Source organism: Mauremys reevesii, linkage group 5, assembly GCF_016161935.1.
Source record: "Mauremys reevesii isolate NIE-2019 linkage group 5, ASM1616193v1, whole genome shotgun sequence".
Taxonomy (NCBI): domain Eukaryota; kingdom Metazoa; phylum Chordata; order Testudines; family Geoemydidae; genus Mauremys; species Mauremys reevesii.
Window position 1 is genome coordinate 73,018,822 of NC_052627.1, and position 22,785 is coordinate 73,041,606.

At 39.9% G+C, this 22,785-nt stretch overlaps 1 long non-coding RNA gene across 1 annotated transcript; it reads left to right on the top strand.

Moving 5' to 3' along the window:
• The first annotated feature begins 1,012 nt into the window (after positions 1-1,012).
• Positions 1,013-22,295, top strand: LOC120406505. Its single transcript, XR_005599323.1, has 3 exons — positions 1,013-1,109; positions 7,367-7,520; positions 20,640-22,295. It is a non-coding gene; the product is annotated as an uncharacterized LOC120406505 (long non-coding RNA).
• Positions 22,296-22,785: the final 490 nt, after the last annotated feature.

A 22,785-nucleotide genomic window follows, 5' to 3' on the forward strand; every position in this document is an offset into this window, starting at 1 on the left:
GCTGCCTCCAACCCTCCTGCTCTATTCAAATTCTACCATTTCAGTGCTGCAGCCACAGCCAGACACCTAAAAGCTTCTAATCCCCTTCCTCCCTGCCTGCTGCTGTATTCCCAGAACTGTTTCAACCCCTACTCCATCTCACTGTTGATGATCCTTGACACTGCTAAGCCCACCTGCTGTCAAGAGTCCCTACCTCATTGCTGTGTCCTAGCAACCATGGAAAATGTGGCATTACTTAGGGTTAGAAGAGAAACTGAGGCCTGATTCTCCACTACCTTGTGCCCTACACTTCTGCAACTGGGGTATGGAATAATAGAAATGTAAGATCTGGAAAGGAGCTCAAGAAGTCATCAAGTCCATGCCCCTGTGCTGAGGCAGGACAAAAGAAACCTAGACCATCCCTGACAGGTGTTTGTCAAACCTTGTCAAAGGCTTTCTGGAAATCTAAGTACACTATGTCCACTGGATTCCCTCTTGTCCACATGTTTGTTGACCCCTTCAAAGAACTCTAATAGATTAGTAAGACACGATTTCCCTTTACAGAAACCATGTTAAATTGTTGGGCAAAAGTCATGTTCTTCTAGGTGTCTGACAATTTTATTCTTTACTATTGTTTCGACTAATTTGCCTGGTACTGACGTTAGACTTATCTGAATACATCTAACATTTAACCCTGTTCTTTCTCTATTCTAGCTTGAGTTCCTTCCCTTTTGTTGAGTATCTGGTCTCCATTAACCTTTTTAATGAAGATTGAAGCAAAATAGGCATTAAACAACTCGGGCATCTTGATGTCGTCAGTTATTCGCTCTCTTTCCCTGCTAAGTAGAGGAACTATATTTTTCCTTTGTCTGTCTTGTGGTCCTGGTGTATTTTAAAAAACTTCTTATTGCCTTTTATGTCACATGCTAGGTGTAAAACATTTTGAGACTTAGCCTTTCTGATTTTGTATCTGCATATTTGTGCTATTCTTTTGTATTCATCCTTATCTGTTGTCTATGTTTCCACTTTTTATAGGATTCCTTTTTGAATGTCAGATCTCAAACAGCATCTGCTTTGCACAGATGTGTATGACTGCCCCAACTACAAGGTGGTAATAAAGCAGGACATAGGTTGGTTAGGTGCATCCATTATAAGTACTTAAGTGCTTCTCAATCTGGGGGTTGTAAAGTGGTGTCGGGGTCGTAACATCCAGACCTTCTCATTTTGTTAAATGGAAAAGGTGGATCTTAGTATGGAAAAAGTTAAGAACTGTTGACTTAAGCAGTTTAGTTAAAGCCAAAGAAGAGTGAACATAGAGTTGGACAAGTGGGTTACAGGAGTTAAAAATATAGAAGAATTCAGCAAGAGGGAGAAATTTATTAATTAAACTTTTTAATATCCACTCTTACTGCGTTAAACAAAAAAAGCCCAGCAGATTTACAACACACTTGGAGCGAAAGAGGTGTGGCTGTCTGATCAAAACAACCACAACAAAACAGCATCAGGCAGTGATTATTTTTTGTTTTGGAATTGTTTGTAAATATTTTTATGAAAATAATAGTTCTAGTTTTCAATGGTGCACAGGTAAATGGTTACATTTTAGGAACTCTTTTTAATACTTACAATCCACTACCAGCTTTTGTAAGACAAAAGCCATAAACAATGAAGAGGTGGTCAGCCTCCCTGCATTGTCTTTCAAATTTTGTTTTCAAATGATGTTTTCAGTCATCATCTACTAAATACAATGTCCGCTCCAGAGAAGATGGCATGTATGGAAAATACATTCCCCATATAGGAAAACTCCGCATAATAGAGTTCAATCCTTCAGTCTACACTTAGGCAAGACTCCCAGTAAAGTCAATTGAAGTTTTTGCTACAGTAAAGACTAAAATACTGGGCCCATAGAAACTTGATTTATAATTGCTTTGCTGAACAACCACAAGATGTCATTGTGGGCCTGCTATGAGGGGCTGTTATGTCTGCAAAAGTCAAAATGAATGTTTTGAGACCTCTAAACAAACTGAAAATATCAGACTTATAAGTGTGGATCTATTTCACATATTTACATAAAATGAAAAATCAAGCAACTCTCCTAATGTAGATTCCAAAATACGTTTTGGAATGCTTTCAAAACTTTACCTAACCACTTAGGTATATTGAAAAATAAAGCCACGGCTTCTTTATATAAACCCAGTAACACCTCCAACCATCCACAGAGCATCCATTGTTGAACTTTAGGTGCTCTGAGATGAGGTAAAGTAAAACATGATGCTTTTGGGTTCATAAGAAGAAAAGCAATGAATAATAAGACGCTCAAGAAAAGAACAAAGTGGTCAATAAAGAAATGCTAGGCATATTTAGCAGTTGTGAAATGCACTTACTGTATAGTTTGTCTGAAATTTCATAAATTAAATATTTCTTCCAAAATGGTTTTTATTCTTGGTTAGAAACATTAAGTTAATGTTTTCTGTTCTGTATACATTTTCAAAGCAGAAATTTATGTTCATGATAGCAGTATAAAGATGACTGTTTTAGGAATTGAATATCACAAGTGGATATGAAGAAACAGAGTGGAGATTACCAAAATGATTTGCTGGTAAATGAAGCAAAATGTTTCAAACCTGACTGCAACCTGCCATGCACAAACTGGAAACATGAACCCTGTTTGAAATAGCAGTAAGTTAAAATGCACTAGCGAGCTTTTACTGCACAACAGTAGAGTCCACACAGCCATTTAGTGCGCAGTGGGCTACAGTGCTATAGATTCACAACCCGACTTACTTTGACAAAATTTCCATATAGCCTTTAAGCGCCTCACTAACATTTTCAAAAGCACCTAAACTTACTTAGGGGGCCAAAGCTGCAAATGACTTGCAGTTAAACCTAGGCTTCTTAGTGTCTAAATCACTTTTGAAAATGGGACTTATGCACCTTTGAAAATTTTACCCCTAGATCCATATTTAGGCCCCTAAATAAAAGTAGTCTGGTATTATGTCTTCAGGTGATGCTGCAGGTGCTTCACATCTCTGAAAAACTGGGTCACTCTTATTTAGGGGACTAAAGGCTTGATCCAATGCTTCTGAGAAAGTTCCCAATAATGTATCTATACATTGGATCAAAAACTGGCAGAGACAGGAACCAAAGAGTAGGAAGAAATAGATGGCAAAAGGCTATGTTGAAAATTAACAGCAGGGTGCCTCAAGGGAAGTAGTAGGTGCAGTGTTCGTTATTATTAATTATTTGTAATGGGGATGGGCAATTAGGTAGCAAAATCTCTGAATGACCCAGTTATTTAGGTTGGTCAAGTCCAGGGAGGACTGAAGAAATTAAGAGAGACCTAACCAAGTTAGGCGAATAGGCAGCACAGTGGAAAATGAAGTTCTTTGTTGATAAATGCAATGTAGTGCACACTGGGTGAGGGTAGTGGTGGACACGTAAATGACTCCTGCACCTTTACTGGGTTCTACATTTGCTATATTAATCCAGGAAAGGGATCAGGGCATCAATGTGGACAGCTCAGTGAAGATCTCAGCTCAATGTGCAGTTGTAGACAGAAAGTCAAACCAATTGCTAGGATACATAATAAAAGAAATGGAGAGTAATACCAAGAGTATTATGATGCTAATATTAGAGCTGGTTGAAACTCAGTATTTCCATTCAACAGGAATTTCCAACATTTCAAAATTTCCTTTCATCTTGAATTGGAACAAACTGTCAATTTCTGGAAAAAAATAATTTTGACATGATCAAAGTACCTCATTTGACAATTTTATAGAATATAGTGGAAACAGTAAAGTTGTAATGAAGTGCTTCAACTTTATTAATGTTCTGATTTTTTGTTTTTTGGGGCAAATTGACTCATTCTCTTGAAACATTTTGATTTTGTTGAATCAGGAATTTCTGACTAAACTTTTGTTGGAAAAATTTCAACCAGCTTTAGCTGCTATATAAATACATGGAGCACCTCATCTGGCATCCTGTGTGCAGGACTGGTCACCTCAGCTCAAAAAAAAAAATAATTGCAGAATTAGACTGGGTTCTAAGAAGGTTGACAATCATGAGGGTATAGAAAAGTTCTCATATGAAGAGTGATAGAAAAGGACATGATAAAAATATATACAATAATGAATACGGAAGGTAGATCACTTTGTCTTAGAGCGCAAGAACAAAGGGGCATTAAATGAAATTTAAAAGATGACACATTCAGAAATGGGGAAAGGAAATACTTTTTTCACATACACTTTAAAGCTAAGTTAAATTGTGCTATTTAACTTGATTGCAGTGACAAGATCAGCATTTTTAAATAACACAAAAAGACCTAATGAGGCTCCCCGGTTAGAATGCCCTGCAGAAGGATAATATCATTTGACTGTGTGGACTAAACTGAAAGAGCTTTTAGATGTAGTGAACAGATATGCCAATCCCTCCCCCCCAAAAAGCAGAAATTGGGTTTGTTTTTGTCTTAATTGGCTTGTGAGATGCTTGTTGGCTAGCTTTTGGCTTGTAGCATGTTGCGTGTGTGCTGCTTTTTTTTTATTGGCTCCTGGCAAGCAGGGGCAAGGGGTGCACAGCGGGCCCACCTCAGTCCCAGAGTGCATGCCCGGGGGATCTAGTCGCATAGAGTGTTGGGGATCTAGTCGCATAATTCTTAGGGGTTGGCTTGTTTTGAAATGAGATTAGCTTGATTTTTGGCTTATTGTGAAAGTTGGTGTGCTTATTTAGTGCGTGAAAGTTGGCAACTGGGGTAGTGAATTGCTTTGAGGTAATCACTGTGTGTTTGTGAGTGTGAGAGTGTGTGTGTGCACATGTAGGCACATGTACTCTTGTGTGCATGAAGGAAGAGACATACAATAACAATGAACTAAAGAGCCAGTGGCGATAACTATAAAACCTTTATAAAGCTCCAAATCCAGACAGAGAAAGCCGAGCTGACTGTTTTTTAGAAACAGGTCTCAAAAAGTGTCCACATATCCAGCAAACCATCAACAAAGTCCTCAACTCTCATCTCTAGTGTCAGTGAAATCTTCCTCTCCTCGATTATAATTTCTTCCACACCCATACTCTCTTAGGAGTCTCAGATGTTCAGTGCTGCCAGTATTCTCTAAGTCTTGACAATTCATTAGGTTAACAGGTTCAGTCACAGTCTTTCAGATTTATAGATTTAATCTATAATTTTAGTAGGCTGGTTTAAAGAGATTGTTCTTGTTGCAGTTAAGTGAGCAGCTCTTGGCAAACAAATAAGGGCAAAGGCCCAGATTTGTAAAGGTTAGGTGCTGCTCCAGTCAGTGATGCAAGGCCTAAGGCCCAGATACTCAAAGGTATTTAGGTATGTAACTCCCAGGTTCCAAGGCTAGTTTCATATAGAGAGGAAAGCCTAGAGGTCCCAGCCTGGGGTGGAAGGAGTGTTTTCACAAAGTCAGCGTGGAAGTAGGGGGCCTCTACATGAATTGCCCTCACTTCCCATATACCTCCAAGATTCATGCAGCTTTTAAGAGATGCACCACGTCTGAATGGAACCCAGTGCCATTTCTGCACCAACGAGGGGTTGGGTAAATCTTGCCTCCCAATGGAATGATCGAGGGAAAACCAAATGGGGACCTTACTTATGTATGTGATAGATTAATCTATCTGATTAAACAGTTCCTTATTAGTTCAGCTGATGCTGCAGATCATTAACCATGATAGAAAAAGAAATTTCTGCTAGATTTATTAACTCAGAACAAAGTTGGGTTTATGTTCAAAATATACAGTAGTTAAGAATGGGTAGAAATGTACCTTGGGGTCATTTGCCCCCTTATATTCCCCATAGGGTTTGGTGAGGGTTAAAGACAAATTCAAGTTATATTTTTAAAATTATTTTAACATTATGGCAAAGAAAAGCCTCATCTTCCCTAAATAGCAGGGTTGTTTGTTTGTTTGTTTGTTTTTTCTCCATGGCTTTTTTGAAACATCTTTTCCAAGAGTAAATGTTCCTTATATATAGGCAATCTCACTCCTCTTGCTTAGCTTACAGTAACTTGGGAAGTAGTGGAAAATAAACTTTGTAGATAGAATTTGGAAGCCAGATATAACCACTGGGAATTTAGTAGATTTATGATGGTAGAATACTAAGATACATAAATATTTTTATCATGATGTGCTGAATTGAAACTAACAATTAAATATTTTAATTTTAATTTGCCTAGACTTTTTGCCTCAGGGGAGGTGGAAATCGATAGCCACATGTTGTTTTCTTTATTGCTATGCTTTCATGTAACTGTAACAATAGAGAAGTTTAGAATCCAGAGGGAGCACATTTGGGAGCTTACAGCTACAAGGATACAAACCTTTATTAGGTTTGTTTCAAACTAGTTGATAAAGAACAATACTGATTTTGATGAATACCTTATCCAGTACAACAAAACCATTACAGTAGCAATTAAAATAATTGTTCATTTGAGAGTATGTACATAAACACACATTTGCTAATGTTTTTACCCAAAGCCATGACCATTACCAGCCTAAGTGCAGAATTTAATCCTTTCAGAACCTCAAAAAACCTTGTTGCAAAAAGGGACTTTCAAGAAAAAAAGTGGCTTTTTTTCTTGGTTAGAGAGGTAAATCAATCCATTGTCCATGGGGAGCAAAGCTATTGGCAACATTATATTAAAGAAAAGAGGAGAGAAGTGTTTAATTCTGAAGAGGAAATCTGTGACCTGTCACACACAGTGAACAGCAATTAGAGGAAATAATCTTGCAAAGGACTGTCTCAGGGAAGAGTACTGGGAAGAAGTTTATTAAGAAGTGCTTGTGCAACACAAACAAATCAGAAAAGTGGTGTTTGGCACTACAAAATTCTGCCCTGTTACAGACTGGAATGAGTCATGATGATGATTTCTGTACATAGACTTTGTGCAGTCACCACATATTTTTCCACAGATTCAAGAACTAGAAGTTTCTGAGCATGTACCATTTCAGGCACAAATTTCTGTATGCCTAGTCTGGATATGACTTGTGCAGGAGTCAGTCTCTCAAGTGGCCATGTAAATGCCTAACCATGGACCTAATGTTTGTGTGCACATCAGGTATTCGTGTTATACAAGTGTATGGAGAATGAATGAATGTACATGTGTGCACCTAACTTTTTAAATCCTGTCCCTCAAGGTTGGGAGGTTTCTATGTAACACCCATAAGCATGGTACTACTCACTTATCAGTATATTGACTAGAACTCTAGGAACCTGTGACTAATCCTGTTTAGAAAGATGTATCCATAGGATGTAAAAGTAGAGTAAAAATTTATTATTATTTATCAATACAGCACAAGTCGTGTGCAGAGCATTTTATAGACATTAATAAAATCATGGGTCTGGCCCTGAAGTGTGGTGTTAATTTTTTTTTAATTCCAGTTGTGTCTAGAGGCCTCAACCAAGATTAGAGGAGCCAACCTGCTATACGCTATACAAAGAGTGAGACAGATCCTGCCCAAGGAGCATAATAGACCAGATAAAGGGGCAGGATTGGAAACAGAGGTGAAGTGACTTGCCTAAGGTTACACTGCAGGTCAGTACCAGAATCAAAGATAGAATCTGGGTCTCCTGACTCCCAGTCCAATGAACTGTCCATTAGACATACTGCCCCTGCCTTCAGTAGTTTACAATCCAAGGAGCAGGGCAGTGCAGGGGGAAGGAGCCTGAAAGAGCAGCTAGCTAACATGTCTTGTAACTTCTGTGATGTTCTGTTATTAGATGCTGAGAACACTTCCCTCAGCGGAGGAATAGGGTTTGTAGGCTTGTTGGAAATGGTGTGTTTTAAGGAGGGACTTAAAATAAGAGACTGAAGTTATGACAGACCAATTGGAGGAGGAGTTCTACCTATAGGGGGCCACATGGAAGAAGATGTGAAGAAGGGATTCAAAAAAGGCTGTGAATGAGAGGAGCTACATTGGTGAAGAAAGCAACAGAAGGAGAAAAGTACAGAAGATTAAGCAGGAACTTTTTTCCATCCCCTAGGTGTAGTAGGTAGTGGAGCTGGTCATTTAACACACTTGGTAAAGGCCTCTGTTATTAGACTAAAGGCTGCCATGAGTTGCATCTCATCCAGTGAACTGAGGGCTACTTGCCTGTATTATGTTGCAACAGATTGTATTTCATACCCTGGATTTGCTCTCATGAAGTGAGTAAACAATTTAACTTTTGTGACTAACTTTTTCTGATTAATGACGTTAAACAATTTCTTCAACACTTAACATTGTTTATTGTACACAGTTAAAAATTCACTGTTACCTCGCCATTCTGTAAAGCAAAGCATTAAAGCAGGAAACGCCATCAAATATATTGTTTTGCAACTTTTCGAGGTCTTAGAGAGACTAGTGAGCATTTGAATGCAAATGGTATGTAATTTATACATCACAAAGTTTGTTTGTGTCAAGTATTGCCTAATTAAGTCTATAGTTTCTGCCAGCATTTTGGCTAATCTTCTGCTATAAAAATATGGAATGTTACCATGGGTTGTAAAGTCTATAGAAATGTTTTTCAGTGCTCAGCTGAGTGAGTTTTATCTAACATCAAAGGTATTACATGGTGACAAATGAGCATAATGAAAAATATAAAACTTTGGTATGTTAATATATATTTGAGGAGAAGGCTAATAAAATATATAGAATTGTGATAATGTGAGTCACCTACCTAGCTGATTCTCTGACTTGTGATCTGATCACTGTATTTGGAGTTGGGAAGGAATTTTTCCCCAAGGTCATGGTGGCAGAGACTTGGTGGAGAGGGGGTTTGCCAGGGGTTTCCTCTGAAGCATGGGGCCTGGGTCACTTGCAGGTTTAAACTAGTGTAAATGGTGGATTCTCTGTAATTTGAAGTCTTTAAATCATTGTTTGAGGACTCCAGTAACTCAGCTAGAGGTTATTGGTCTGAGTGAAATTCTGTGGCCTCCAATGTGCAGGAGGTCAGACTAGTTGATCACGATGGTCCCTTCTGGCCTTAAAGTCTGAGTATATTAACCAGTCAATAAAAATGAATTTTGAAACATAGTAACATGTATCAAGAATGTTAGAACTCAGTGCAATTTAGTCATCTCCATTCAGTAATATAAAAATAATATAATTTTGTTTATGATATAGTTGGGTAGATTTTTGTCAAACACTGTGATGAGAATTTTTAGATAAAGAGCCTCAAGGGGATGAAATGTGGAGTGTGACTGGCTCAGAGGATCAGAAATAAATTCTGAAGTCTTTTTCCTGTAGGTCACTGGGTTGAATGTCGAAATGTCATAATCTGAAACTTATTTGATGGCCTAGGTTGGTGTCTCAGTCTAGCTCCTAGTAGAAAGCTGGCCACATCAGAAACTATCCCAATTGACTTCATCATCAGAGAGTTTAGGGACTGAGCTACATTTAAGTGGTATTTCTCTACATATCAGGGTTGAGGCACATTTAGGTTGTGAGGAAACTTGCATTATCATACTTTCAGTGATTTGAAACTGCTTTGTAGATCATGGGACCATAGTCATGGCCCCACACTTCAGGATACAATCAAGCTTCCAATATCTTTCCAACTCCAATGCAGCTTAAAAAAACCCCAAACCAAAACAAACACCAATGTAAAAACAAACAAAACCCTCCCTCCCCCCCAAAAACCCCTCTTCTTTTGTGCTGAAAATTTTTGAATTTAGTATTCAAGAATAATTTTTTTTAGTTTGAAAAATGAGCCCAGTCATTGTAGTGTCTTTGGCTGATGGAAAATGTAAATTTCCTTCCTTTTAATAAATGTATCTACTCTCTTTTAGGGAAGCTAAAATGTTAAAAATTGGTATCATGCATCCAAATGCCACAATTTCTTACTCCTTTCAAAGCACTAGTGGAGAGTATAATTTAGAATAAAACTAGTCTCATAACAAGTTATTAATTCTCGAACAGCCTGGTTCTGCATCTTGCTTCAGTCTTTTTTAAAAAGTTCTCTGTTCAAAACAATTTTAATACTAATTATAGTAAAATAAATAAATAAAATAAAAATGTTGCAAGCAAAATGATTTGGAATTATTGGGGGTGGGGGAGGAGAGGCAGGAATACTTTGCTCGACCTGAAGCATTTTTCTCCAGATTGTTGGTTCGTGAAATTTTGAGATTTCAACTTTTCAACCTAATTAAAGACAGGAAATTTATTTTTAAAAAAATCCTATTTTTCCCCCCGGGATAGGAAAACTGTTTCCTGCATAGTTTTAAATTTAAGATTAAAGATGGTCCAAATTTCCCATTTCTGTTCCATGGGAAATTCTGATGTTTTGAAAAAACTCAATTTTGAAGTTTCTCATGGAACAGAGATTCACAATCACTTTTGCATTGGAAACATCAAACCAGTTTGGTTGAATCCATTTTTTCTTTCAATAAAAAAGATGGAGCAGAGCTGCCCTGACTTCTGGCAATCCCTCATACTGCCCAATCTCTCAGGGAGTCCCTCGGCAGGTCCCTGGGAGTTGGGGGCAGCCTGTGGGTTTCCCAGCAATGGGACGAGTCCACCACAGAATAGGATTTCCTAGCAACCCTGAAAGCCCATGCTGCAGCTGAGGCTTCCATGGCTGCCAGGCTACCTGCTGCAAAGTCAAGAATCTTGACCATGAGAGCCCCTGCTGGAGCCAGGGCTCATGAGGCTTCCAGGCTTCTCCCTCTACAGTCCTGGATAGGTTGCTAACTATATTTGATACAGAAAAAAGATCTAAATGCTGTAAGAGTCTGTTTTATATTGCATAAGATGAGAGAAGTGTACATCTCCAGGAAGGGTTTCTGGATGCATTGTGTGCGAGACCCAGTGGAAGAATAAAACTGTTGTATCCTTGGGGTTAGCAATTTTAGGAAGTAATCACTTAAGACGCAGAGAGCTGTAGACCTTGAAAAGCAGCTATTTGTTGCCATACACCGAACTAACCAACAACCAGCCAAAACTGGCAGGGCTATCCCCTAATAATTTAACTCAGTTGCCATAGCAACAACAAGATTCTATTACTATGACAACCAAACACAACATATTTTCCACCCTCCACTTAAAGAGAACATCACCTAAATAAAACAAACACTAAACTAGAGAAGGAGGCTGCCTCTGTTCCCTCCTAAACCCTGGGGATTATTTTGCCCCATAACTGTGGGCTTGTCCAAGCTAAAGATCCAGCATTGAGCAGGCCTTCTGTATCTAGGTGGATTATGGCAGACTTATGGTTTTGTTGCACCTGAAAGTATCTTGGGCACAGGCCTGACAATGGGCTCAGGGTTCATAGTGTGAATGGGTGAGGATGTGGTATCAGCTCACTCAGGGAAGGGGTGTATTTCCGCCACAGGCAGTAATAGAGGGGGAAAGTCAGGAACAGGTGACTCTTGATTCGATTCACTCGAAGCTTAGCAACTCAACTGAAGATGTGTCCTGGGGACTAGTATGACCTGGCAACAGCTGATCTACATATCATCGCCAGGTGAGATCCTTGGTAGTCCGGACAATGTAGGAAACAGGTCCTGTTTGAGCGATGACAGTGGCAGGGACCCATTTAGCTCCAGAAGCATAATTCCGAGCCAAAACCAGCTGTCGTGGGCTAAAGGTTTGGTCTTTTGCTCTGGGTGCATGCCTGATGACTTGATCTTGTTGCTGAAGTTGCACAATTTGTCGGGTTTCAGCAGACCAAAGTAAGTGCGCAGCTGTCGTCCCATCATTAGAAAGGCTGGGGATGCCTTGGCCATAGCGTGAGGTGTGTTTCTGTAGGAAAGTAAGATGTCCAGATGCTTTTGAATGGATAATTGTCCCCTTGCCAATTTCAAAGCTTGTTTCATTTTCTGCACAAATCATAATGCGTTGGTGGATGGATGATATGGTGCTGAAGTGATGTATCTCAGTTGCTTTCATAAAATTTCGGAACTCCTGAGAGACGAACTGTGGTCCGTTGTCGCTCACAAGTTGTTCTGGAAGACCAAAATGACTAAAGAGTCCCCGTAGTTTTTGGATAGTACTCTCTGCAGTAGTGGACTGCATTATAGAGACTTCTGGCCATTTAGAATGGGCATCTACCACCACCAGCTTCCTTCTAGTGGGCCAGTGAAGTCAAAGTGAATACGCTGCCATGGGTTTTCAAGCCAGTCCCATGGGTGGAGGGGTGCCCACTGGGGTGCATTCCTCACACCCTGACACTTTTGTTTACTGGCACATTCAATGTGTCCCTTTTTGCCACAGTGTTGACACACCAGGACCTTATACCAGCATTGTGATGCATGGTGACCCAGCTTACCACAGTGGTAACATTCCTGAATCACCAGTTTTGTGGGTACGTTCTTGTGACACCTTATGCACTCTAGGGTATGCACCAATGTATTGTGCCTCCTTTGTAGCCAGTTCTATGGCTACTGCAATATCAACTGTCTTCTGTAAGGTAAGCTGAGCCTCTTTATAGCTTCTATATAGCTTCACCGTGCAGGCCACACACTAACCTGTCACATAGGGTGTCATTTAACGTCTCCTTAAATTCACAGTGTTTCACAAGCTTTTTCAAAGTTGCTACAAACTGTACAACTGTTTTTGTCTTCTCTTTGGTCTCTTTTGTGGAATCAATATCTTTCAGCAATTACCAGTGGTTTTGGAGCAAAATGGGAACCCAGGATTTCCACAATGTCACTGTAAGATTTGGTTTCTGGTTTAACAGGGTGTAGTCAGCTGCATAGCAGGGAGTAGGTTTTAGCCCCTACAATACTTAAGAATATTGGCACCTTCTTCTACTCTGCAATGTCATTTGCAACAACAAAAAGCTCAAAATGCTCAGTATATATGTGCCATTATACAGTAGTCTCCTCAAAAGGTTCCAGCGACACCGTAAGTGTAGCCATGGTTTTAGTTTCAGTTTGCACCATCAGTGCAAACCAGCCAGTTCGCACCCCCTTCCAACAGGAAAAAGTTTTTTTGTTTTTTTTTAACCTTGACTTCTACCTTCTTCTGTTCCTGGGGCAGCACAGGGATCCTATTCTCATTGCCATGTTGTTGTATCCATGGGGGTAGTGGTTTTAGGAAGAAATCACTTGAGACACAGAGAGCTGTAGACCTTGAAAAGCAGCCACTTATTGCCACACACTAGCCAAAACTGGCTGGGCTATTCCCTAATAATCTAACTCGGTTGCCATAGCAACAACAAGATTCTGTTACTACAACAACCAAATACACCACAAAAACCTCAAGGGACAATAGGGGAAACATGCTTAGAAGGGGCTCTTGCTACAAATGTTCCAAAGCACAAGCTGATGCACAGAGGATGGAGGCTGATCAAGCTCCCTCAGGCACAACCCCACTAGAGAAATGTGCAATCCTGAAAAATTGGTAGGGTCACCCCATGCGGCCTTGTAGCACAGACAGCCAAATGATGGCTGCCTCCTGAATTGGTGTGATACATTTATGCACTAGGGGAGAAGACTCTCTTCACCCTCTACCACAACCACACAATTGGTGGCAGAATTTTCAGTTTCCTCTGTTATGATTTAATATACATTTAGCCATATGTCTAGGAAGAAAGAACGTAGGCCATATGTACATGATGGGGGAATCTCTCCTGGGAACCAGTGACTGAAAAGATTTTGAGGTTGTGGTGGATAATTGGCTGAACATGAGCATCCAGTGTGATGCTGTGAAAAAAGGCTAATGCAAGCCTGGGCTGCATAAACAGGGGACACTGAAATAGGAGAAAAGAAGTTATTTTACCTCTGTATTTGTCACTGGTACAACCTCTGCTGCAATGAGGGTTGTGGTAGATTCACCAGCACTGACAATTTTTTAAAAATCAAGATTGGATGTTTTTCTAAAAGACATGCTCCAGGAATCATTCTAGGGCATAGTCTATGGCCTGTGTTATACAGGAAGGCAGAGTAAATGATCACATTGGTCTTTTCTGGCCTTTGAATCTATGGATCAGAGAAGCTTCTAGGAGTACTTCTAGCACTGCCTGGCTGGGAGCCATGTCTTCTTCCTAGGTGTTTGCACAGTACTAGACAATGGGGCCAATACCCTCGTTGGAGTATCTGGATAATGCTGCAATACAAATTATAATTATAAAAAATACAAATACAAATAGAATATGGATGCTCTGCAGATCAAGAAACTGAGAGACAGAGGGCCACATTTTCTGATCCAGGTAATCTGTGCTTGGTGCTGGATGGAGGTAGGCAAAAGTGACAATAAATCACCTTTATGTTCCTTTTTTCTGAGGCTGCCGGATGATGACCCAATCACCATTTCTGCTGTGTACCAATGGTCCTCAGAGATAGGGATGGCACAGGCACACTCCCATTTCCCCCAGCCAGGGAATAAGTTTGTTTAGGATCACATGAACATTGGTAAAATGAAATACCATGGCAGCCTCTCTTCATTCTCTGTGATGTAAAGCAACTAAGGAAGATCAAACGATTACAGTCAGATTTCAAATGAAGGCCTGGTCCTGCAAAGGGATCCATCCATGTGGCTGGCCCCTTATAGCTACACACCTCACTTTGCAGAACTAGGGACTATCACTGCAAAAAGAATTGCTTCTATTTCTGCCTTCCCCTCTCTTGTCACAGTCATTTATCAAAAGAATGGATACTTCTGTATCTACACAAGGAGAATAAATTTATTCTGTAAGGTCTTCAGTTCTTGATAAGAATATCTTGCTTTGAATCAAATAATTATAATACAAACATAGCCTCATTTAGTTTAAATATTTAGTATTGTGGCTGGCTGACCATTCTCCCTTTTCTCAAAAGCTATTGATACTTTTAAGAGTAGACAACCAGAATGGCTAATGAGTTAAGCAACAGAACATTAGTAAAGTCAAAATAGTACAATTTACATCCACCTTTTACAAAATCCATGAGGTCCATGGTACTACGTCACTTGACAGTGCTAAGAAGGGGACTAAGAAACATTAAAAATGTAACACATTCTCATAACAAATGCTATGATTGCTGTCAGATAACTTGTTTTCTTTGGTGTTGTACTACAGGTTCTATATCAAGAAAGATGCCAGAAAATAACTTGGTAAATGGCCCTTTTACTTCCCCTGCAGCGCAGAGGGATGTAAATAGAATGATCCCATTACAGCTGCAAGATTATGGTGGTCTAAAATCCAAGAATAATGTCCATAAATGCAAAACATTTAAATCTGGAGCCACTGAACTATATATCTGATCTAGATAAAATCCTAGACACTTACTTTCTCTTGGCAAGGGACAAACATAGTAACAAGGCTGAAATTTAAGTTAAGTGGTTGACATTTGTGACAAGGCTGATATCTCTCTTTACTACACAAATTCAGAATGTTAAATTCTTATTATGCGTTTAGTTACTTGGATATGGGCTGTCATCTCTCACAGGACCAGAGTGCCAGCTTTAATATGGGTGTTTTAACTGCTTGTATGTTCATCAAAGGCCCTGTTATGCTAAACATTGTACATATACATAGCAAAAGGCAGCCCAAACCATGAAGCACTTTGTCTGTACAGACAAGAGGTAAGGGAAGTATAGAAATTCACTTGAAGGTCATGGCACAGCCAGGAATAGAACCTACCTGTGACCATTATTAAAGATTGCATGTTAAAAGGATGGGAAAATATATAGGGGGAAGAGACAGAAAGGAAAAGATACATGAAATTATTGAAAACAATATTTTTAGTTCAGAATCACTTTCAATATGGCTAGTAAAATGCAGCATCATTTTTTTGTGCATTGAAAGAACAGTGGATATTTTATCCACATGAACTCCCACAGTGGCTGGTTAGGAGGCTGAGCCTGTGAGGAATACAGCCAGTTCACACACAAGTAGTCCCTGTTGGTATGTATGCAAAGACTTTATGAACTACACCTGTAACAGTTGGAAGTCCTAAAAAAAATGAAGTCTAGGAAGTTAGGAGGGAAGTATCAATAGAGTAAAGCATGCTGTTTCTTTTTACCTTATATTGCATCTGAATATATGTATAAACACTAGCATCAGAAAGAAAGGGGCACACAGTGAGCTGAAAACACTTGATAAATAAAAGCTGATCTTCTCTTCAGCTCTTGTAAACTAAACCACATATTTTCTTCAGTGTTAAAATACCTGAATTGCCCAGAGATATTACATTATACATGGAGATTAGACTGGAGCTGAATTTAGCAGAAAGGGAGAAAAAAGCAACAGAATTTTAAGTAGTGTGGTTGCTGTGAAGATTTGCTGCCTGTAATGAATAATGCATGTAGTATTCTTTCTTTCATGGAATAGGCTGCCTAATGAAAAGTTTGAAAAAGGTTATAATTCACCTGCCTGAAGAGGATTCTCTCTTCTCCCCACCCCACCCCCAAGATAGCCTTATAATGAGCCAGCTAAGTTGTATTGGTACTGGCAAAAATACAGAGAGCAGTTTTTTGCCAATACCATTTTCGTTGGTTACTTCAGGCAGGTAATTTGTAACCTCTTTCAAACGTTATATATATATAATCTCTCATACTACAGAAATCCAATTTGCATCTGAGTAGAGATAAAGATGCATACTGAAGTATAAAGATGCAAGACAGACTAATATGCCACTAAAAGATAGTTTCAGTATGCTACCTGCTAAGAAGACAAGGAGGATATGCAATACTGACTTCACCTGGCATTTTTCTTCATTAACTTTCAAAGCAGGGAAGGCTTTGCATATGTTTTTGTACATTTGCATGTTGCATTTGAGAAGGATATCGTGTTTCAAGCAAAGCAAAAGTGTCAGTAAAGTTAAGCAGAATCTGTCTGTGGAACTTTAATGTAAAGATTCACATTCCTATATGAAGGGAACAGGGCTTTTTGGTAACTACTGGCTGTAGAAAAGTGAATGCAATCTTTGATACCAGTCATTCTATAACAGTGTTGCACTGAAAAGGACTGGGCCCAATAGGTTAGAGGGCCTTCAGCTTGTATGAGAGTTAAAGTAAATGTCAGAAATTTCTGAGTCAACTTGAATTAACTAAAATGGATATTCAGTTACTTCGGCTAATATAAAGATTTGAGTTGCCTCAGCGAGTCTGATTTTAATTACTAGCACCCTGGGAAGCAAATGTACAATGTTTTTCAACTTCTTTATAATTTCATATAGAAACTTACATTAACAGAATGTTAAAGCTGCACAGCTGAACACTCGCAAATCATAAAGGACCAGGATTAAGGCTGCTTTTACATGCTTAGCTCTACCCTCTTCTGCATATGCATTACAGTTGAGGGGTTGATTCTGCTCTCATTTACATAAATGTATAGCAGAAGTAACTCCAATGAAATGAATAGAGTTATGCAGGTTAAAAACCAGTATGAGATCAGTATCAGGCTCATAAAATTTAGACGGAAAAAGATCAATGGAAGGCACTTCATGTTCCAGGACAATGAAACTCTATTGGCTTCCAAATGTTTGTGAGTGGTGAATATACATTTCATAACAGAATTCCCTTGCTTGAGTCTCTGCACACCTTACAAAGTTAGTTTATACTGCAGTTGAATTGAAGGTATTTAAGGAGTGCTTATTTTACACATCCTAACTCTAAGGGTTATGCCAAAGTGCGTAGGAAGGAACCCTATCACAGCACAGCTTACTTCAGACCTTTTACATTTAAGTCAGGGGTTGGCAACCTTTCAGAAGTGGTGTGCCAAGTCTTCATTTATTCACTCTAATTTAAGGTTTCGTGTGCCAGTAATAGATATTAACATTTTTTAAGATCTCTTTCTATAAGTCTATAATATATAACTAAACTACTGTTGTATGTAAAGTAAATAAGGTTTTTAAAATGTTTAAGAAACTTCATTTAAAATTAAATTAAAATGCAGAGCCCTCCGGACTGGTGGCCAAGACCCAGGCAGTGTGAGTGCCACTGAAAATCAGCTCATGTGCCGCCTTCGGCACGCGTGCCATAGGTTGCCTACCCCTGATTTAAGTCAACTATGTAGTGAGTTGGCTAGTCACATAGATCTGGGGTTGAGGCAAGGACACCTGCAGACTTTAAGGTGCACTAAGTTTCAAGGGTTCCTGCAGACTTCAGACAGTAGGAATTTTAGCACTTTGCATAACTCCCCAAAATCTGTATATGCATGTTGGTCAATGAAATGAACCTGAGAATTCTGGGGAAGGAAATGCTGCTTGTGTCACACCAGCAGGTGGAAAAGAGAAGGAAACTGGGCTTTAATAAGGTGGGGAGATTCTATCCCACCCAAAGATGGGGACCTTCTTCTCCACTCAACACATTCATGGTTCAGACCTACTATAAAGGGGGTGAAGTCTCTTGTGGCTGCTCCAACTAATCTGAAGTAATGGGATGACAACAGCATATGGGGGGAGCACATGAACTCCGCCCAGATGTGCTGCTCCTGTGGGAATCGCAGAAGGAAATCTGTATGATGTACATGGCAACTGACCTATAATGTTTTAATGACAACTGTATGTTGGTCTGAGTATGGGCAATGTACTATACTAATGCATGAAGTTTGAAAGCATGAGAGGTGATAATGGATGCTCGGTTCAGGTGAGACAATGTGGCTGGTACAGAGTGAGGGATAGGAAGAGAGGCAGGAAAGATGAAGATCTGTCAAATCCTTTGTCTGCCTGAAGCATTTGGATAGTAGTCCTGGTTAGTCCAGAGCAATGTAAATATAGCTAATTTAACCAACTCCAAAACAAACATGCTTCAGGACAAGGAATGTGCACTGCTCCTCAGTAAAAGTTAATTTCATAGCAAATTGTAGCTATTGACCCTCAGTCATTTGGGCAGTAGAAATTTAAATAAAGTCACAAGATAACTCTTGTATATGCATAGAAATTGCACTTAATAAAAAGTAACCAAATATTTTTCTCCAGATGTGCAAAAACTAACACATTCACACCCAACATAAATGCTTCTGCAAGAAATGCAAAAACAGGGGATTACAATACTAACTGTTAGGCATCCTTAAATGCCATCCTTGGGAACCAGAATAGTTAGAATTCTATGAAGGTGACCTGTTTTGTTTACAATGAGAGCAATTAAAATGGAAAGGGAAGATGTTGGAAGCCAATTTGTTATTCTACAATGTATCACATTCTTTGTGTACGCTACTTTTACTAGTAAAATGGAAATCAGGGGAACTGATTAAGCACAGCTCTTTACATTAGCTAACATTTAAACTTTAGGCATCAAAAACATACAGGAAACTATTCAGAAGCATACTATGGCAAGTAACCTGTTTAATTTTCAACATGTAAAGGATGAGAGGATTCCATCATGAATTTAGTCCCTGTCGGATGGCAAGTCAATTAATGTTCGTAGTGCAACTGTAAAGACCTTCTTTCTGTGATGACATTTCAAGACATACAACAGAAACAGCAGGATAAAACAACAACAAAAATGAGGCGAGATGGGTTTTTCCTTTATTTTTAAGTTCTTTCATTAGGAAAGCATTAACCATTTATGAGAGAAGCACTAGTTCTTTGTTTTAATGTCTAATTTATGGAAATACTGTGTAAATGGTCACTAACTAGGTACACCTTCTGTCCTAATATAAAGTTATGCTAGTTGTAAAGATCTTTGTAGAAAGTACAATTAAATGATGCATACAGATAGCTTGAAATTAGTTGATAATGTAACTAGTTAAGTCTCTAATCTCCATCCTTGATCTTCTAGCATACTGACAGGGCCGCCCAGAGGATTCAGAGGGTCTGGGGTCCTTGGTGGTGGGGGGCCCCCGCTTTGGTGGCAATTTGGTGGCGGGGGGTCCTTCCGCTCTGGGACCTGCCGCCGAAGTGCCCCAAAGATGCATGGCGGGGGCCCCCCTGCCGTCGAATTACTGCCAAAGACCCAGCTCTTCAGCGGCGGGTCCTGGGGCAGAAGAACCCCCTGCCACGGGTCTTCGGGGCACTTCGGCAGTGGGTCTCGGAGTGGAAAGACCCCCCTGCTGCTGAATTGCCGCCAAAGACCCGGAAAGGAAGAAGCTCTGGGGCCCAGGCACCACGAGAGTTTTCTGGGGGCCCCGGAGCAAGTGAAGGACCCCACTCCAGGGCCCCCAAAAAACTCTCGTGGGGGCCCCTGTGGGGCCTGGGGCAAATTGCCCCCTTCCCCCCCGCCCCCCGGGCGGCCCTGCGTACTGAATAATGGATCATTCACAAGTAGTGCACTAAGAGTGGCTTAGGGCTTGTCTACAGTTACAGCACTGCAGCTGCACAGCTATAGTATTTAGTGAAGCTGCTACCTGTGCTGACAGGAGAGCTTCTCCTGTCAGCATAGGTGCTCCACCTCTGAGAGGTGGTAGCCATCTTGATGGGAGAAGCCCTCCCATTCACAGTGCTGTCTATATCAGGGGTTAGTTTGGTATAACTGTTGCTCAGGGATGTCTATTTTCCACACCTCTGAGTGATGTAGTTATACCAACATACATTTGTAGTGTGCACCAGGGCTTAAAAATATGGCTGAGAGTTGCTTACGTTAATGGGTGGCTATTCAAATCTAAGGTTCTAGTCTTAGATTCTACATATGAAACATGCATCTTAAAAGACAGCAGCCTTTTCCACAGACTGTAGTCTATTCCATAGACATTGCTGCTGGTGAAATATCATGATTACATGTCTTAGTGGAGGAAAGACTGGGAAGGGTAAGGGGCTGGGACATTGGAGAGCCACCAGGAGACAATCCTTGCCTGTATCTGTTTTCCCACCTAGACTTAGATGTGCCATCCCCACTGAGACCTCCATGCTGATGTGACTCAATCAACTATGCTTGGAGAGAAGGGACTCCTGGAATCTGAGGAGCACCTCCTTGTGGAAAGATCAGAGGCAGATGCTGGAGATGGGGAAGAAGTATGGGGTGGATGTGACTGGGACTGTTGTTAAGACTTTGGAAGCTGCTGATCTTCTAGCTATGGCTGAGGGTGGAACTATCCAGGGGAACAGGATTTTGTGGTGCCAGATGGTGGCTTCAGAGACTGCATACCATGGTGATGATACTGAGTGTCAATCCAGGGCTGTTCCTCACCCTGATCCTGGGAGAAAGGATGTGATCAGTGTGCCACCCACTTTCCCTAACCCCATCCCCTACTTAAGCAATGGGGATGCTGCAGCCGGAGCTGAATGTTCTTCTGTGTTGATGGAGTCCAAGAGGGGTGAAGAGGATGGCTATGGCCTCTCTGACTCCTTGCTGGTCCCCAGTGTTCCAGCCAGTTAGCTGGGCAGTATTAGCAGCTCTGCAGGAGTCTTTCCCTATGGCCGGGAAACATTCCAGCAGCTCCCTGAGAGAGGAAAGGCTCCAGCAGCAGGGAGGATGTGAGACTCTACAATGCTAAAAATAGCTGCACAGATAAGGAGGCACAGCTTGAGCAAGCAGAGAGCCCTGTAGGATACATCCACAGAGTTCAGTAGTGTTTTTACTCTGCCTTAGTAGTGCCTCACCATCTACACTGCTGCTTACACTTCATGACCTCTTAGTACTCTACATGCTGCCGAAAGGAGTGTGCAGGGTAGATGTACCTTTTGTTGACAATTTTTAGAGGGTGGTATTTTCTACCAAAATATAATAGAGAGAGCACCAAAATTTAAAGTTAGCATAAATAATTTCTGATGGGAATTAGAAATGCCAGAACTTTTAAGAACAATCACTGAATTTCTTGTAACTACATGTAAAGATGTCAGTACTGGAGCACTTTAAAATGCTATAAATCTACCCATTACAAATGGTTGTTTGAGATTCTATTGGAATTTCCCCCCATTCATTGTATACTTTCGCTGAATGTTGCACAAATATAATCTCCTGCAAAAGTGTTTAGATGTACTTAATTTTTTCTAGGTCTATACAAATAAAAGGTATACCCAAGGAAATGTTCTTTTTACCAGGTGATATTTACTCTCTAACTAAAGAATAACATCATTTGATAAGTGAAAAAAGATGTGATTGCAGAATAAGAACTGTACCTGGAATAAATGTCATTTTCATTTATGCTTGCTATAATTTAACCACTGTGTTTTAATGTCCACATGGATGTAGTTTTAAACTTTTAGATTGCTTTTATCTAAGTAATTGAAAAGGAAGTTCTATTAAGACTTCTCTAATTATGATATTGCCACAAAAAAGTGTATCTGTAGCTTCCAGAATGTAATAAGCATACTTATAAACGTGAGCTTAGATATAACACACAGTACTTATTGCCCTGTATTTTTATGCAGTATTTTTACCACCAGGTTTGCTGCCAACAAGTCAGGTAGATGAGCTGGCATGAAACCTGCCTGGCTTCCAGAGAAATTCGGGTAAAATTGACACATTCTCATGGAACATTCAATTTAGACAAATCAGTAAATTCCATCACAAGTTTAATCAAAAATTTATGATGAAACCAGCTCTAGTTAATGAAACCATTGTGACAGTAACAATAAATTGTTTAATGTTATAGTTCAGGATTCATGTCAATGTATTGATGGCATACTCCCATTGTAAGAACCTCCATTAAAAATCCCGTAACACTTTACAGGCAGAAAAAGAGAAGAGTTCAAATATTTAAAACTTGAAATTAAAACAAAAGTGTTAATTCTTTCTGTCATCTCTCTTGCCATATAGAGATTTAATTGTACACTTTGGGGAGCAAGCAAAAAGTGAGTTTAGGTGGGCTTGAGCTGTTTCTGATGTTTGGTCAGTTTCCTCTAAGACAAACTAGATGCTGGAGAAACACAGGCATAGCCTATCGTCTTATTAGTCATTTTGAGACGTGGCAAAGTCTTACCCATATCAGGCCAAGTCAACTTTTTTTTTTTTTTTTTTGGCTGGCCGTTCTGGTCACAGGCTGGCTCTTAGCAACATTGGAAAGGGTAGAATTGTGTT